This window comes from Trichomycterus rosablanca, unplaced genomic scaffold (genome assembly GCF_030014385.1).
Source record: "Trichomycterus rosablanca isolate fTriRos1 unplaced genomic scaffold, fTriRos1.hap1 scaffold_409, whole genome shotgun sequence".
In the NCBI taxonomy this organism is placed as follows: Eukaryota; Metazoa; Chordata; class Actinopteri; order Siluriformes; family Trichomycteridae; genus Trichomycterus; species Trichomycterus rosablanca.
The window spans coordinates 1-14769 of NW_026947237.1; the positions used below are offsets into that span (position 1 = coordinate 1).

At 39.2% G+C, this 14769-nt stretch overlaps 34 non-coding genes across 34 annotated transcripts; all 34 read right to left on the reverse strand.

Annotated features, from left to right (window-relative positions):
• Nucleotides 1-141: 141 nt before the first annotated feature.
• On the reverse strand, nt 142-260 carry LOC134308066 (5S ribosomal RNA). Its single transcript, XR_010010386.1, has one exon. It is a non-coding gene; the product is annotated as a 5S ribosomal RNA (ribosomal RNA).
• Nucleotides 261-492: 232 nt separating this feature from the next.
• Nucleotides 493-611, reverse strand: LOC134308067 (5S ribosomal RNA). The gene has a single exon (XR_010010387.1). It is a non-coding gene; the product is annotated as a 5S ribosomal RNA (ribosomal RNA).
• Nucleotides 612-899: 288 nt separating this feature from the next.
• Nucleotides 900-1018, reverse strand: LOC134308062 (5S ribosomal RNA). Its single transcript, XR_010010382.1, has one exon. It is a non-coding gene; the product is annotated as a 5S ribosomal RNA (ribosomal RNA).
• Nucleotides 1019-1313: 295 nt separating this feature from the next.
• On the reverse strand, nt 1314-1432 carry LOC134308068 (5S ribosomal RNA). The gene has a single exon (XR_010010388.1). It is a non-coding gene; the product is annotated as a 5S ribosomal RNA (ribosomal RNA).
• A 292-nt stretch (nt 1433-1724) lies between these two features.
• LOC134308069 (5S ribosomal RNA) lies at nt 1725-1843 on the reverse strand. Its single transcript, XR_010010389.1, has one exon. It is a non-coding gene; the product is annotated as a 5S ribosomal RNA (ribosomal RNA).
• A 284-nt stretch (nt 1844-2127) lies between these two features.
• LOC134308074 (5S ribosomal RNA) lies at nt 2128-2246 on the reverse strand. The gene has a single exon (XR_010010393.1). It is a non-coding gene; the product is annotated as a 5S ribosomal RNA (ribosomal RNA).
• A 307-nt stretch (nt 2247-2553) lies between these two features.
• LOC134308070 (5S ribosomal RNA) lies at nt 2554-2672 on the reverse strand. Its single transcript, XR_010010390.1, has one exon. It is a non-coding gene; the product is annotated as a 5S ribosomal RNA (ribosomal RNA).
• Nucleotides 2673-2980: 308 nt separating this feature from the next.
• On the reverse strand, nt 2981-3099 carry LOC134308072 (5S ribosomal RNA). The gene has a single exon (XR_010010391.1). It is a non-coding gene; the product is annotated as a 5S ribosomal RNA (ribosomal RNA).
• A 543-nt stretch (nt 3100-3642) lies between these two features.
• LOC134308073 (5S ribosomal RNA) lies at nt 3643-3761 on the reverse strand. Its single transcript, XR_010010392.1, has one exon. It is a non-coding gene; the product is annotated as a 5S ribosomal RNA (ribosomal RNA).
• A 268-nt stretch (nt 3762-4029) lies between these two features.
• Nucleotides 4030-4148, reverse strand: LOC134308085 (5S ribosomal RNA). Its single transcript, XR_010010404.1, has one exon. It is a non-coding gene; the product is annotated as a 5S ribosomal RNA (ribosomal RNA).
• Nucleotides 4149-4447: 299 nt separating this feature from the next.
• On the reverse strand, nt 4448-4566 carry LOC134308075 (5S ribosomal RNA). The gene has a single exon (XR_010010394.1). It is a non-coding gene; the product is annotated as a 5S ribosomal RNA (ribosomal RNA).
• A 316-nt stretch (nt 4567-4882) lies between these two features.
• On the reverse strand, nt 4883-5001 carry LOC134308076 (5S ribosomal RNA). Its single transcript, XR_010010395.1, has one exon. It is a non-coding gene; the product is annotated as a 5S ribosomal RNA (ribosomal RNA).
• A 300-nt stretch (nt 5002-5301) lies between these two features.
• On the reverse strand, nt 5302-5420 carry LOC134308077 (5S ribosomal RNA). The gene has a single exon (XR_010010396.1). It is a non-coding gene; the product is annotated as a 5S ribosomal RNA (ribosomal RNA).
• A 284-nt stretch (nt 5421-5704) lies between these two features.
• Nucleotides 5705-5823, reverse strand: LOC134308095 (5S ribosomal RNA). Its single transcript, XR_010010414.1, has one exon. It is a non-coding gene; the product is annotated as a 5S ribosomal RNA (ribosomal RNA).
• A 307-nt stretch (nt 5824-6130) lies between these two features.
• LOC134308078 (5S ribosomal RNA) lies at nt 6131-6249 on the reverse strand. Its single transcript, XR_010010397.1, has one exon. It is a non-coding gene; the product is annotated as a 5S ribosomal RNA (ribosomal RNA).
• A 316-nt stretch (nt 6250-6565) lies between these two features.
• On the reverse strand, nt 6566-6684 carry LOC134308079 (5S ribosomal RNA). Its single transcript, XR_010010398.1, has one exon. It is a non-coding gene; the product is annotated as a 5S ribosomal RNA (ribosomal RNA).
• A 228-nt stretch (nt 6685-6912) lies between these two features.
• Nucleotides 6913-7031, reverse strand: LOC134308080 (5S ribosomal RNA). Its single transcript, XR_010010399.1, has one exon. It is a non-coding gene; the product is annotated as a 5S ribosomal RNA (ribosomal RNA).
• A 272-nt stretch (nt 7032-7303) lies between these two features.
• Nucleotides 7304-7422, reverse strand: LOC134308081 (5S ribosomal RNA). Its single transcript, XR_010010400.1, has one exon. It is a non-coding gene; the product is annotated as a 5S ribosomal RNA (ribosomal RNA).
• A 304-nt stretch (nt 7423-7726) lies between these two features.
• LOC134308082 (5S ribosomal RNA) lies at nt 7727-7845 on the reverse strand. The gene has a single exon (XR_010010401.1). It is a non-coding gene; the product is annotated as a 5S ribosomal RNA (ribosomal RNA).
• Nucleotides 7846-8113: 268 nt separating this feature from the next.
• On the reverse strand, nt 8114-8232 carry LOC134308096 (5S ribosomal RNA). Its single transcript, XR_010010415.1, has one exon. It is a non-coding gene; the product is annotated as a 5S ribosomal RNA (ribosomal RNA).
• Nucleotides 8233-8515: 283 nt separating this feature from the next.
• On the reverse strand, nt 8516-8634 carry LOC134308083 (5S ribosomal RNA). The gene has a single exon (XR_010010402.1). It is a non-coding gene; the product is annotated as a 5S ribosomal RNA (ribosomal RNA).
• Nucleotides 8635-8918: 284 nt separating this feature from the next.
• LOC134308084 (5S ribosomal RNA) lies at nt 8919-9037 on the reverse strand. The gene has a single exon (XR_010010403.1). It is a non-coding gene; the product is annotated as a 5S ribosomal RNA (ribosomal RNA).
• A 475-nt stretch (nt 9038-9512) lies between these two features.
• Nucleotides 9513-9631, reverse strand: LOC134308086 (5S ribosomal RNA). Its single transcript, XR_010010405.1, has one exon. It is a non-coding gene; the product is annotated as a 5S ribosomal RNA (ribosomal RNA).
• A 268-nt stretch (nt 9632-9899) lies between these two features.
• On the reverse strand, nt 9900-10018 carry LOC134308063 (5S ribosomal RNA). The gene has a single exon (XR_010010383.1). It is a non-coding gene; the product is annotated as a 5S ribosomal RNA (ribosomal RNA).
• Nucleotides 10019-10313: 295 nt separating this feature from the next.
• LOC134308087 (5S ribosomal RNA) lies at nt 10314-10432 on the reverse strand. The gene has a single exon (XR_010010406.1). It is a non-coding gene; the product is annotated as a 5S ribosomal RNA (ribosomal RNA).
• Nucleotides 10433-10756: 324 nt separating this feature from the next.
• LOC134308088 (5S ribosomal RNA) lies at nt 10757-10875 on the reverse strand. Its single transcript, XR_010010407.1, has one exon. It is a non-coding gene; the product is annotated as a 5S ribosomal RNA (ribosomal RNA).
• Nucleotides 10876-11183: 308 nt separating this feature from the next.
• LOC134308089 (5S ribosomal RNA) lies at nt 11184-11302 on the reverse strand. Its single transcript, XR_010010408.1, has one exon. It is a non-coding gene; the product is annotated as a 5S ribosomal RNA (ribosomal RNA).
• Nucleotides 11303-11594: 292 nt separating this feature from the next.
• On the reverse strand, nt 11595-11713 carry LOC134308064 (5S ribosomal RNA). The gene has a single exon (XR_010010384.1). It is a non-coding gene; the product is annotated as a 5S ribosomal RNA (ribosomal RNA).
• A 315-nt stretch (nt 11714-12028) lies between these two features.
• LOC134308090 (5S ribosomal RNA) lies at nt 12029-12147 on the reverse strand. The gene has a single exon (XR_010010409.1). It is a non-coding gene; the product is annotated as a 5S ribosomal RNA (ribosomal RNA).
• Nucleotides 12148-12686: 539 nt separating this feature from the next.
• On the reverse strand, nt 12687-12805 carry LOC134308091 (5S ribosomal RNA). The gene has a single exon (XR_010010410.1). It is a non-coding gene; the product is annotated as a 5S ribosomal RNA (ribosomal RNA).
• A 280-nt stretch (nt 12806-13085) lies between these two features.
• Nucleotides 13086-13204, reverse strand: LOC134308065 (5S ribosomal RNA). Its single transcript, XR_010010385.1, has one exon. It is a non-coding gene; the product is annotated as a 5S ribosomal RNA (ribosomal RNA).
• A 299-nt stretch (nt 13205-13503) lies between these two features.
• Nucleotides 13504-13622, reverse strand: LOC134308092 (5S ribosomal RNA). Its single transcript, XR_010010411.1, has one exon. It is a non-coding gene; the product is annotated as a 5S ribosomal RNA (ribosomal RNA).
• Nucleotides 13623-13954: 332 nt separating this feature from the next.
• On the reverse strand, nt 13955-14073 carry LOC134308093 (5S ribosomal RNA). Its single transcript, XR_010010412.1, has one exon. It is a non-coding gene; the product is annotated as a 5S ribosomal RNA (ribosomal RNA).
• Nucleotides 14074-14301: 228 nt separating this feature from the next.
• On the reverse strand, nt 14302-14420 carry LOC134308094 (5S ribosomal RNA). Its single transcript, XR_010010413.1, has one exon. It is a non-coding gene; the product is annotated as a 5S ribosomal RNA (ribosomal RNA).
• Between the last annotated feature and the right edge of the window lie 349 nt (nt 14421-14769).

Genomic DNA, 14769 nt, shown 5'->3' on the forward strand with positions numbered 1-14769 from the left:
AGATAGATAGATAGATAGATAGATAGATAGATAGATAGATAGATAGATAGATAGATAGATAGATAGATAGATAGATCCTTTATTATGCTAGCTAACTGCTAAATGACACTTCATGAATGGGGCTGAAACTCAAAAATAAAAAGCTTACAGCACTCAGTATTCCCAGGCAGTCTCCCATCTAGGTACTGACTGAGCCCAACCCTGCTTGGCTTCTGAGATCGGACGAGATCAGGCATTCCCAAGGTGGTTTGGCCGTAAGCGAAAGAAGCTGGATTTAAAGGCCTGTTATAGCTAGTCAGCCAGCTATCTGAGTGCTAGCCAGCTATCTGGGCTGGAATTACATTGGAAGGCCTTTCATAGATTAGATAGATAGATAGATAGATAGATAGATAGATAGATAGATAGATAGATAGATAGATAGATAGATCCTTTATTATGCTAGCTAACTGCTAAATGACACTTCATGAATGGGGCTGAAACTCAAAAATAAAAAGCTTACAGCACTCAGTATTCCCAGGCAGTCTCCCATCTAGGTACTGACTGAGCCCAACCCTGCTTGGCTTCTGAGATCGGACGAGATCAGGCATTCCCAAGGTGGTTTGGCCGTAAGCGAAAGAAGCTGGATTTAAAGGCCTGTTATAGCTAGTCAGCCAGCTATCTGAGTGCTAGCCAGCTATCTGGGCTGGAATTACATTGGAAGGCCTTTCATAGATTAGATAGATAGATAGATAGATAGATAGATAGATAGATAGATAGATAGATAGATAGATAGATAGATAGATAGATAGATAGATAGATAGATAGATAGATAGATAGATAGATAGATAGATAGATCCTTTATTATGCTAGCTAACTGCTAAATGACACTTCATGAATGGGGCTGAAACTCAAAAATAAAAAGCTTACAGCACTCAGTATTCCCAGGCAGTCTCCCATCTAGGTACTGACTGAGCCCAACCCTGCTTGGCTTCTGAGATCGGACGAGATCAGGCGTTCCCAAGGTGGTTTGGCCGTAAGCGAAAGAAGCTGGATTTAAAGGCCTGTTATAGCTAGTCAGCCAGCTATCTGAGTGCTAGCCAGCTATCTGGGCTGGAATTACATTGGAAGGCCTTTTTTAGATAGATAGATAGATAGATAGATAGATAGATAGATAGATAGATAGATAGATAGATAGATAGATAGATAGATAGATAGATAGATAGATAGATAGATAGATAGATAGATAGATAGATAGATAGATAGATAGATCCTTTATTATGCTAGCTAACTGCTAAATGACACTTCATGAATGGGGCTGAAACTCAAAAATAAAAAGCTTACAGCACTCAGTATTCCCAGGCAGTCTCCCATCTAGGTACTGACTGAGCCCAACCCTGCTTGGCTTCTGAGATCGGACGAGATCAGGCATTCCCAAGGTGGTTTGGCCGTAAGCGAAAGAAGCTGGATTTAAAGGCCTGTTATAGCTAGTCAGCCAGCTATCTGAGTGCTAGCCAGCTATCTGGGCTGGAATTACATTGGAAGGCCTTTCATAGATTAGATAGATAGATAGATAGATAGATAGATAGATAGATAGATAGATAGATAGATAGATAGATAGATAGATAGATAGATAGATAGATAGATAGATAGATAGATAGATAGATAGATAGATAGATAGATCCTTTATTATGCTAGCTAACTGCTAAATGACACTTCATGAATGGGGCTGAAACTCAAAAATAAAAAGCTTACAGCACTCAGTATTCCCAGGCAGTCTCCCATCTAGGTACTGACTGAGCCCAACCCTGCTTGGCTTCTGAGATCGGACGAGATCAGGCATTCCCAAGGTGGTTTGGCCGTAAGCGAAAGAAGCTGGATTTAAAGGCCTGTTATAGCTAGTCAGCCAGCTATCTGAGTGCTAGCCAGCTATCTGGGCTGGAATTACATTGGAAGGCCTTTCATAGATTAGATAGATAGATAGATAGATAGATAGATAGATAGATAGATAGATAGATAGATAGATAGATAGATAGATAGATAGATAGATAGATAGATAGATAGATAGATAGATAGATAGATAGATCCTTTATTATGCTAGCTAACTGCTAAATGACACTTCATGAATGGGGCTGAAACTCAAAAATAAAAAGCTTACAGCACTCAGTATTCCCAGGCAGTCTCCCATCTAGGTACTGACTGAGCCCAACCCTGCTTGGCTTCTGAGATCGGACGAGATCAGGCGTTCCCAAGGTGGTTTGGCCGTAAGCGAAAGAAGCTGGATTTAAAGGCCTGTTATAGCTAGTCAGCCAGCTATCTGAGTGCTAGCCAGCTATCTGGGCTGGAATTACATTGGAAGGCCTTTTTTAGATAGATAGATAGATAGATAGATAGATAGATAGATAGATAGATAGATAGATAGATAGATAGATAGATAGATAGATAGATAGATAGATAGATAGATAGATAGATAGATAGATAGATAGATAGATAGATAGATAGATAGATAGATCCTTTATTATGCTAGCTAACTGCTAAATGACACTTCATGAATGGGGCTGAAACTCAAAAATAAAAAGCTTACAGCACTCAGTATTCCCAGGCAGTCTCCCATCTAGGTACTGACTGAGCCCAACCCTGCTTGGCTTCTGAGATCGGACGAGATCAGGCATTCCCAAGGTGGTTTGGCCGTAAGCGAAAGAAGCTGGATTTAAAGGCCTGTTATAGCTAGTCAGCCAGCTATCTGAGTGCTAGCCAGCTATCTGGGCTGGAATTACATTGGAAGGCCTTTAAGAGATTAGATAGATAGATAGATAGATAGATAGATAGATAGATAGATAGATAGATAGATAGATAGATAGATAGATAGATAGATAGATAGATAGATAGATAGATAGATAGATAGATAGATAGATAGATAGATAGATAGATAGATAGATCCTTTATTATGCTAGCTAACTGCTAAATGACACTTCATGAATGGGGCTGAAACTCAAAAATAAAAAGCTTACAGCACTCAGTATTCCCAGGCAGTCTCCCATCTAGGTACTGACTGAGCCCAACCCTGCTTGGCTTCTGAGATCGGACGAGATCAGGCATTCCCAAGGTGGTTTGGCCGTAAGCGAAAGAAGTTGGATTTAAAGGCCTGTTATAGCTAGTCAGCCAGCTATCTGAGTGCTAGCCAGCTATCTGGGCTGGAATTACATTGGAAGGCCTTTCATAGATAGATAGATAGATAGATAGATAGATAGATAGATAGATAGATAGATAGATAGATAGATAGATAGATAGATAGATAGATAGATAGATAGATAGATAGATAGATAGATAGATAGATAGATAGATAGATAGATAGATAGATAGATAGATAGATAGATAGATAGATAGATAGATAGATAGATAGATAGATAGATAGATAGATAGATAGATAGATAGATAGATAGATAGATAGATAGATAGATAGATAGATAGATAGATAGATAGATAGATAGATAGATAGATAGATAGATAGATAGATAGATAGATAGATAGATAGATAGATAGATAGATAGATAGATAGATAGATAGATAGATAGATAGATAGATAGATAGATAGATAGATCCTTTATTATGCTAGCTAACTGCTAAATGACACTTCATGAATGGGGCTGAAACTCAAAAATAAAAAGCTTACAGCACTCAGTATTCCCAGGCAGTCTCCCATCTAGGTACTGACTGAGCCCAACCCTGCTTGGCTTCTGAGATCGGACGAGATCAGGCATTCCCAAGGTGGTTTGGCCGTAAGCGAAAGAAGCTGGATTTAAAGGCCTGTTATAGCTAGTCAGCCAGCTATCTGAGTGCTAGCCAGCTATCTGGGCTGGAATTACATTGGAAGGCCTTTCATAGATTAGATAGATAGATAGATAGATAGATAGATAGATAGATAGATAGATAGATAGATAGATAGATAGATAGATAGATAGATAGATAGATAGATAGATAGATAGATCCTTTATTATGCTAGCTAACTGCTAAATGACACTTCATGAATGGGGCTGAAACTCAAAAATAAAAAGCTTACAGCACTCAGTATTCCCAGGCAGTCTCCCATCTAGGTACTGACTGAGCCCAACCCTGCTTGGCTTCTGAGATCGGACGAGATCAGGCGTTCCCAAGGTGGTTTGGCCGTAAGCGAAAGAAGCTGGATTTAAAGGCCTGTTATAGCTAGTCAGCCAGCTATCTGAGTGCTAGCCAGCTATCTGGGCTGGAATTACATTGGAAGGCCTTTTTTAGATAGATAGATAGATAGATAGATAGATAGATAGATAGATAGATAGATAGATAGATAGATAGATAGATAGATAGATAGATAGATAGATAGATAGATAGATAGATAGATAGATAGATAGATAGATAGATAGATAGATCCTTTATTATGCTAGCTAACTGCTAAATGACACTTCATGAATGGGGCTGAAACTCAAAAATAAAAAGCTTACAGCACTCAGTATTCCCAGGCAGTCTCCCATCTAGGTACTGACTGAGCCCAACCCTGCTTGGCTTCTGAGATCGGACGAGATCAGGCATTCCCAAGGTGGTTTGGCCGTAAGCGAAAGAAGTTGGATTTAAAGGCCTGTTATAGCTAGTCAGCCAGCTATCTGAGTGCTAGCCAGCTATCTGGGCTGGAATTACATTGGAAGGCCTTTCATAGATAGATAGATAGATAGAATAGATAGATAGATAGATAGATAGATAGATAGATAGATAGATAGATAGATAGATAGATAGATAGATAGATAGATAGATAGATAGATAGATAGATAGATAGATAGATAGATAGATAGATAGATAGATAGATAGATCCTTTATTATGCTAGCTAACTGCTAAATGACACTTCATGAATGGGGCTGAAACTCAAAAATAAAAAGCTTACAGCACTCAGTATTCCCAGGCAGTCTCCCATCTAGGTACTGACTGAGCCCAACCCTGCTTGGCTTCTGAGATCGGACGAGATCAGGCATTCCCAAGGTGGTTTGGCCGTAAGCGAAAGAAGCTGGATTTAAAGGCCTGTTATAGCTAGTCAGCCAGCTATCTGAGTGCTAGCCAGCTATCTGGGCTGGAATTACATTGGAAGGCCTTTCATAGATTAGATAGATAGATAGATAGATAGATAGATAGATAGATAGATAGATAGATAGATAGATAGATAGATAGATAGATAGATAGATAGATAGATAGATAGATAGATAGATAGATAGATAGATAGATAGATAGATAGATCCTTTATTATGCTAGCTAACTGCTAAATGACACTTCATGAATGGGGCTGAAACTCAAAAATAAAAAGCTTACAGCACTCAGTATTCCCAGGCAGTCTCCCATCTAGGTACTGACTGAGCCCAACCCTGCTTGGCTTCTGAGATCGGACGAGATCAGGCATTCCCAAGGTGGTTTGGCCGTAAGCGAAAGAAGCTGGATTTAAAGGCCTGTTATAGCTAGTCAGCCAGCTATCTGAGTGCTAGCCAGCTATCTGGGCTGGAATTACATTGGAAGGCCTTTCATAGATTAGATAGATAGATAGATAGATAGATAGATAGATAGATAGATAGATAGATAGATAGATAGATAGATAGATAGATAGATAGATAGATAGATAGATAGATAGATAGATAGATAGATAGATCCTTTATTATGCTAGCTAACTGCTAAATGACACTTCATGAATGGGGCTGAAACTCAAAAATAAAAAGCTTACAGCACTCAGTATTCCCAGGCAGTCTCCCATCTAGGTACTGACTGAGCCCAACCCTGCTTGGCTTCTGAGATCGGACGAGATCAGGCGTTCCCAAGGTGGTTTGGCCGTAAGCGAAAGAAGCTGGATTTAAAGGCCTGTTATAGCTAGTCAGCCAGCTATCTGAGTGCTAGCCAGCTATCTGGGCTGGAATTACATTGGAAGGCCTTTTTTAGATAGATAGATAGATAGATAGATAGATAGATAGATAGATAGATAGATAGATAGATAGATAGATAGATAGATAGATAGATAGATAGATAGATAGATAGATAGATAGATAGATAGATAGATAGATAGATAGATAGATAGATAGATCCTTTATTATGCTAGCTAACTGCTAAATGACACTTCATGAATGGGGCTGAAACTCAAAAATAAAAAGCTTACAGCACTCAGTATTCCCAGGCAGTCTCCCATCTAGGTACTGACTGAGCCCAACCCTGCTTGGCTTCTGAGATCGGACGAGATCAGGCATTCCCAAGGTGGTTTGGCCGTAAGCGAAAGAAGTTGGATTTAAAGGCCTGTTATAGCTAGTCAGCCAGCTATCTGAGTGCTAGCCAGCTATCTGGGCTGGAATTACATTGGAAGGCCTTTCATAGATAGATAGATAGATAGAATAGATAGATAGATAGATAGATAGATAGATAGATAGATAGATAGATAGATAGATAGATAGATAGATAGATAGATAGATAGATAGATAGATAGATAGATAGATAGATAGATAGATAGATAGATAGATAGATAGATCCTTTATTATGCTAGCTAACTGCTAAATGACACTTCATGAATGGGGCTGAAACTCAAAAATAAAAAGCTTACAGCACTCAGTATTCCCAGGCAGTCTCCCATCTAGGTACTGACTGAGCCCAACCCTGCTTGGCTTCTGAGATCGGACGAGATCAGGCATTCCCAAGGTGGTTTGGCCGTAAGCGAAAGAAGCTGGATTTAAAGGCCTGTTATAGCTAGTCAGCCAGCTATCTGAGTGCTAGCCAGCTATCTGGGCTGGAATTACATTGGAAGGCCTTTCATAGATTAGATAGATAGATAGATAGATAGATAGATAGATAGATAGATAGATAGATAGATAGATAGATCCTTTATTATGCTAGCTAACTGCTAAATGACACTTCATGAATGGGGCTGAAACTCAAAAATAAAAAGCTTACAGCACTCAGTATTCCCAGGCAGTCTCCCATCTAGGTACTGACTGAGCCCAACCCTGCTTGGCTTCTGAGATCGGACGAGATCAGGCATTCCCAAGGTGGTTTGGCCGTAAGCGAAAGAAGCTGGATTTAAAGGCCTGTTATAGCTAGTCAGCCAGCTATCTGAGTGCTAGCCAGCTATCTGGGCTGGAATTACATTGGAAGGCCTTTCATAGATTAGATAGATAGATAGATAGATAGATAGATAGATAGATAGATAGATAGATAGATAGATAGATAGATAGATAGATAGATAGATAGATAGATAGATAGATAGATAGATCCTTTATTATGCTAGCTAACTGCTAAATGACACTTCATGAATGGGGCTGAAACTCAAAAATAAAAAGCTTACAGCACTCAGTATTCCCAGGCAGTCTCCCATCTAGGTACTGACTGAGCCCAACCCTGCTTGGCTTCTGAGATCGGACGAGATCAGGCATTCCCAAGGTGGTTTGGCCGTAAGCGAAAGAAGCTGGATTTAAAGGCCTGTTATAGCTAGTCAGCCAGCTATCTGAGTGCTAGCCAGCTATCTGGGCTGGAATTACATTGGAAGGCCTTTCATAGATTAGATAGATAGATAGATAGATAGATAGATAGATAGATAGATAGATAGATAGATAGATAGATAGATAGATAGATAGATAGATAGATAGATAGATAGATAGATAGATAGATAGATAGATAGATAGATAGATAGATAGATCCTTTATTATGCTAGCTAACTGCTAAATGACACTTCATGAATGGGGCTGAAACTCAAAAATAAAAAGCTTACAGCACTCAGTATTCCCAGGCAGTCTCCCATCTAGGTACTGACTGAGCCCAACCCTGCTTGGCTTCTGAGATCGGACGAGATCAGGCATTCCCAAGGTGGTTTGGCCGTAAGCGAAAGAAGCTGGATTTAAAGGCCTGTTATAGCTAGTCAGCCAGCTATCTGAGTGCTAGCCAGCTATCTGGGCTGGAATTACATTGGAAGGCCTTTCATAGATTAGATAGATAGATAGATAGATAGATAGATAGATAGATAGATAGATAGATAGATAGATAGATAGATAGATAGATAGATAGATAGATAGATAGATAGATAGATCCTTTATTATGCTAGCTAACTGCTAAATGACACTTCATGAATGGGGCTGAAACTCAAAAATAAAAAGCTTACAGCACTCAGTATTCCCAGGCAGTCTCCCATCTAGGTACTGACTGAGCCCAACCCTGCTTGGCTTCTGAGATCGGACGAGATCAGGCGTTCCCAAGGTGGTTTGGCCGTAAGCGAAAGAAGCTGGATTTAAAGGCCTGTTATAGCTAGTCAGCCAGCTATCTGAGTGCTAGCCAGCTATCTGGGCTGGAATTACATTGGAAGGCCTTTTTTAGATAGATAGATAGATAGATAGATAGATAGATAGATAGATAGATAGATAGATAGATAGATAGATAGATAGATAGATAGATAGATAGATAGATAGATAGATAGATAGATAGATAGATAGATCCTTTATTATGCTAGCTAACTGCTAAATGACACTTCATGAATGGGGCTGAAACTCAAAAATAAAAAGCTTACAGCACTCAGTATTCCCAGGCAGTCTCCCATCTAGGTACTGACTGAGCCCAACCCTGCTTGGCTTCTGAGATCGGACGAGATCAGGCATTCCCAAGGTGGTTTGGCCGTAAGCGAAAGAAGCTGGATTTAAAGGCCTGTTATAGCTAGTCAGCCAGCTATCTGAGTGCTAGCCAGCTATCTGGGCTGGAATTACATTGGAAGGCCTTTAAGAGATTAGATAGATAGATAGATAGATAGATAGATAGATAGATAGATAGATAGATAGATAGATAGATAGATAGATAGATAGATAGATAGATAGATAGATAGATAGATAGATAGATAGATAGATCCTTTATTATGCTAGCTAACTGCTAAATGACACTTCATGAATGGGGCTGAAACTCAAAAATAAAAAGCTTACAGCACTCAGTATTCCCAGGCAGTCTCCCATCTAGGTACTGACTGAGCCCAACCCTGCTTGGCTTCTGAGATCGGACGAGATCAGGCATTCCCAAGGTGGTTTGGCCGTAAGCGAAAGAAGCTGGATTTAAAGGCCTGTTATAGCTAGTCAGCCAGCTATCTGAGTGCTAGCCAGCTATCTGGGCTGGAATTACATTGGAAGGCCTTTCATAGATAGATAGATAGATAGATAGATAGATAGATAGATAGATAGATAGATAGATAGATAGATAGATAGATAGATAGATAGATAGATAGATAGATAGATAGATAGATAGATAGATAGATAGATAGATAGATAGATAGATAGATAGATAGATAGATAGATAGATAGATAGATAGATAGATAGATAGATAGATAGATAGATAGATAGATAGATAGATAGATAGATAGATAGATAGATAGATAGATAGATAGATAGATAGATAGATAGATAGATAGATAGATAGATAGATAGATAGATAGATAGATAGATAGATAGATCCTTTATTATGCTAGCTAACTGCTAAATGACACTTCATGAATGGGGCTGAAACTCAAAAATAAAAAGCTTACAGCACTCAGTATTCCCAGGCAGTCTCCCATCTAGGTACTGACTGAGCCCAACCCTGCTTGGCTTCTGAGATCGGACGAGATCAGGCATTCCCAAGGTGGTTTGGCCGTAAGCGAAAGAAGCTGGATTTAAAGGCCTGTTATAGCTAGTCAGCCAGCTATCTGAGTGCTAGCCAGCTATCTGGGCTGGAATTACATTGGAAGGCCTTTCATAGATTAGATAGATAGATAGATAGATAGATAGATAGATAGATAGATAGATAGATAGATAGATAGATAGATAGATAGATAGATAGATAGATAGATAGATAGATAGATCCTTTATTATGCTAGCTAACTGCTAAATGACACTTCATGAATGGGGCTGAAACTCAAAAATAAAAAGCTTACAGCACTCAGTATTCCCAGGCAGTCTCCCATCTAGGTACTGACTGAGCCCAACCCTGCTTGGCTTCTGAGATCGGACGAGATCAGGCGTTCCCAAGGTGGTTTGGCCGTAAGCGAAAGAAGCTGGATTTAAAGGCCTGTTATAGCTAGTCAGCCAGCTATCTGAGTGCTAGCCAGCTATCTGGGCTGGAATTACATTGGAAGGCCTTTTTTAGATAGATAGATAGATAGATAGATAGATAGATAGATAGATAGATAGATAGATAGATAGATAGATAGATAGATAGATAGATAGATAGATAGATAGATAGATAGATAGATAGATAGATAGATAGATAGATAGATCCTTTATTATGCTAGCTAACTGCTAAATGACACTTCATGAATGGGGCTGAAACTCAAAAATAAAAAGCTTACAGCACTCAGTATTCCCAGGCAGTCTCCCATCTAGGTACTGACTGAGCCCAACCCTGCTTGGCTTCTGAGATCGGACGAGATCAGGCATTCCCAAGGTGGTTTGGCCGTAAGCGAAAGAAGTTGGATTTAAAGGCCTGTTATAGCTAGTCAGCCAGCTATCTGAGTGCTAGCCAGCTATCTGGGCTGGAATTACATTGGAAGGCCTTTCATAGATAGATAGATAGATAGAATAGATAGATAGATAGATAGATAGATAGATAGATAGATAGATAGATAGATAGATAGATAGATAGATAGATAGATAGATAGATAGATAGATAGATAGATAGATAGATAGATAGATAGATAGATAGATAGATAGATAGATAGATCCTTTATTATGCTAGCTAACTGCTAAATGACACTTCATGAATGGGGCTGAAACTCAAAAATAAAAAGCTTACAGCACTCAGTATTCCCAGGCAGTCTCCCATCTAGGTACTGACTGAGCCCAACCCTGCTTGGCTTCTGAGATCGGACGAGATCAGGCATTCCCAAGGTGGTTTGGCCGTAAGCGAAAGAAGCTGGATTTAAAGGCCTGTTATAGCTAGTCAGCCAGCTATCTGAGTGCTAGCCAGCTATCTGGGCTGGAATTACATTGGAAGGCCTTTCATAGATTAGATAGATAGATAGATAGATAGATAGATAGATAGATAGATAGATAGATAGATAGATAGATAGATAGATAGATAGATAGATAGATAGATAGATAGATAGATAGATAGATAGATAGATAGATAGATAGATAGATAGATAGATCCTTTATTATGCTAGCTAACTGCTAAATGACACTTCATGAATGGGGCTGAAACTCAAAAATAAAAAGCTTACAGCACTCAGTATTCCCAGGCAGTCTCCCATCTAGGTACTGACTGAGCCCAACCCTGCTTGGCTTCTGAGATCGGACGAGATCAGGCATTCCCAAGGTGGTTTGGCCGTAAGCGAAAGAAGCTGGATTTAAAGGCCTGTTATAGCTAGTCAGCCAGCTATCTGAGTGCTAGCCAGCTATCTGGGCTGGAATTACATTGGAAGGCCTTTCATAGATTAGATAGATAGATAGATAGATAGATAGATAGATAGATAGATAGATAGATAGATAGATAGATAGATAGATAGATAGATAGATAGATAGATAGATAGATAGATAGATAGATAGATAGATAGATAGATCCTTTATTATGCTAGCTAACTGCTAAATGACACTTCATGAATGGGGCTGAAACTCAAAAATAAAAAGCTTACAGCACTCAGTATTCCCAGGCAGTCTCCCATCTAGGTACTGACTGAGCCCAACCCTGCTTGGCTTCTGAGATCGGACGAGATCAGGCGTTCCCAAGGTGGTTTGGCCGTAAGCGAAAGAAGCTGGATTTAAAGGCCTGTTATAGCTAGTCAGCCAGCTATCTGAGTGCTAGCCAGCTATCTGGGCTGGAATTACATTGGAAGGCCTTTTTTAGATAGATAGATAGATAGATAGATAGATAGATAGATAGATAGATAGATAGATAGATAGATAGATAGATAGATAGATAGATAGATAGATAGATAGATAGATAGATAGATAGATAGATAGATAGATAGATAGATAGATAGATAGATAGATAGATCCTTTATTATGCTAGCTAACTGCTAAATGACACTTCATGAATGGGGCTGAAACTCAAAAATAAAAAGCTTACAGCACTCAGTATTCCCAGGCAGTCTCCCATCTAGGTACTGACTGAGCCCAACCCTGCTTGGCTTCTGAGATCGGACGAGATCAGGCATTCCCAAGGTGGTTTGGCCGTAAGCGAAAGAAGTTGGATTTAAAGGCCTGTTATAGCTAGTCAGCCAGCTATCTGAGTGCTAGCCAGCTATCTGGGCTGGAATTACATTGGAAGGCCTTTCATAGATAGATAGATAGATAGATAGATAGATAGATAGATAGATAGATAGATAGATAGATAGATAGATAGATAGATAGATAGATAGATAGATAGATAGATAGATAGATAGATAGATAGATAGATAGATAGATAGATAGATAGATAGATAGATAGATAGATAGATAGATAGATAGATAGATAGATAGATAGATAGATAGATAGATAGATAGATAGATAGATAGATAGATAGATAGATAGATAGATAGATAGATAGATAGATAGATAGATAGATAGATAGATAGATAGATAGATAGATAGATAGATAGATAGATAGATAGATAGATAGATAGATAGATAGATAGATAGATAGATAGATAGATAGATAGATAGATAGATAGATCCTTTATTATGCTAGCTAACTGCTAAATGACACTTCATGAATGGGGCTGAAACTCAAAAATAAAAAGCTTACAGCACTCAGTATTCCCAGGCAGTCTCCCATCTAGGTACTGACTGAGCCCAACCCTGCTTGGCTTCTGAGATCGGACGAGATCAGGCATTCCCAAGGTGGTTTGGCCGTAAGCGAAAGAAGCTGGATTTAAAGGCCTGTTATAGCTAGTCAGCCAGCTATCTGAGTGCTAGCCAGCTATCTGGGCTGGAATTACATTGGAAGGCCTTTCATAGATTAGATAGATAGATAGATAGATAGATAGATAGATAGATAGATAGATAGATAGATAGATAGATAGATAGATAGATAGATAGATAGATAGATAGATAGATAGATAGATAGATAGATCCTTTATTATGCTAGCTAACTGCTAAATGACACTTCATGAATGGGGCTGAAACTCAAAAATAAAAAGCTTACAGCACTCAGTATTCCCAGGCAGTCTCCCATCTAGGTACTGACTGAGCCCAACCCTGCTTGGCTTCTGAGATCGGACGAGATCAGGCGTTCCCAAGGTGGTTTGGCCGTAAGCGAAAGAAGCTGGATTTAAAGGCCTGTTATAGCTAGTCAGCCAGCTATCTGAGTGCTAGCCAGCTATCTGGGCTGGAATTACATTGGAAGGCCTTTTTTAGATAGATAGATAGATAGATAGATAGATAGATAGATAGATAGATAGATAGATAGATAGATAGATAGATAGATAGATAGATAGATAGATAGATAGATAGATAGATAGATAGATAGATAGATAGATAGATAGATAGATCCTTTATTATGCTAGCTAACTGCTAAATGACACTTCATGAATGGGGCTGAAACTCAAAAATAAAAAGCTTACAGCACTCAGTATTCCCAGGCAGTCTCCCATCTAGGTACTGACTGAGCCCAACCCTGCTTGGCTTCTGAGATCGGACGAGATCAGGCATTCCCAAGGTGGTTTGGCCGTAAGCGAAAGAAGTTGGATTTAAAGGCCTGTTATAGCTAGTCAGCCAGCTATCTGAGTGCTAGCCAGCTATCTGGGCTGGAATTACATTGGAAGGCCTTTCATAGATAGATTAGATAGATAGATAGATAGATAGATAGATAGATAGATAGATAGATAGATAGATAGATAGATAGATAGATAGATAGATAGATAGATAGATAGATAGATAGATAGATAGATAGATAGATAGATAGATAGATAGATAGATAGATAGATAGATAGATAGATATATCCTTTATTATGCTAGCTAACTGCTAAATGACACTTCATGAATGGGGCTGAAACTCAAAAATAAAAAGCTTACAGCACTCAGTATTCCCAGGCAGTCTCCCATCTAGGTACTGACTGAGCCCAACCCTGCTTGGCTTCTGAGATCGGACGAGATCAGGCATTCCCAAGGTGGTTTGGCCGTAAGCGAAAGAAGCTGGATTTAAAGGCCTGTTATAGCTAGTCAGCCAGCTATCTGAGTGCTAGCCAGCTATCTGGGCTGGAATTACATTGGAAGGCCTTTCATAGATTAGATAGATAGATAGATAGATAGATAGATAGATAGATAGATAGATAGATAGATAGATAGATCCTTTATTATGCTAGCTAACTGCTAAATGACACTTCATGAATGGGGCTGAAACTCAAAAATAAAAAGCTTACAGCACTCAGTATTCCCAGGCAGTCTCCCATCTAGGTACTGACTGAGCCCAACCCTGCTTGGCTTCTGAGATCGGACGAGATCAGGCATTCCCAAGGTGGTTTGGCCGTAAGCGAAAGAAGCTGGATTTAAAGGCCTGTTATAGCTAGTCAGCCAGCTATCTGAGTGCTAGCCAGCTATCTGGGCTGGAATTACATTGGAAGGCCTTTCATAGATTAGATAGATAGATAGATAGATAGATAGATAGATAGATAGATAGATAGATAGATAGATAGATAGATAGATAGATAGATAGATAGATAGATAGATAGATAGATAGATAGATAGATAGATAGATAGATAGATCCTTTATTATGCTAGCTAACTGCTAAATGACACTTCATGAATGGGGCTGAAACTCAAAAATAAAAAGCTTACAGCACTCAGTATTCCCAGGCAGTCTCCCATCTAGGTACTGACTGAG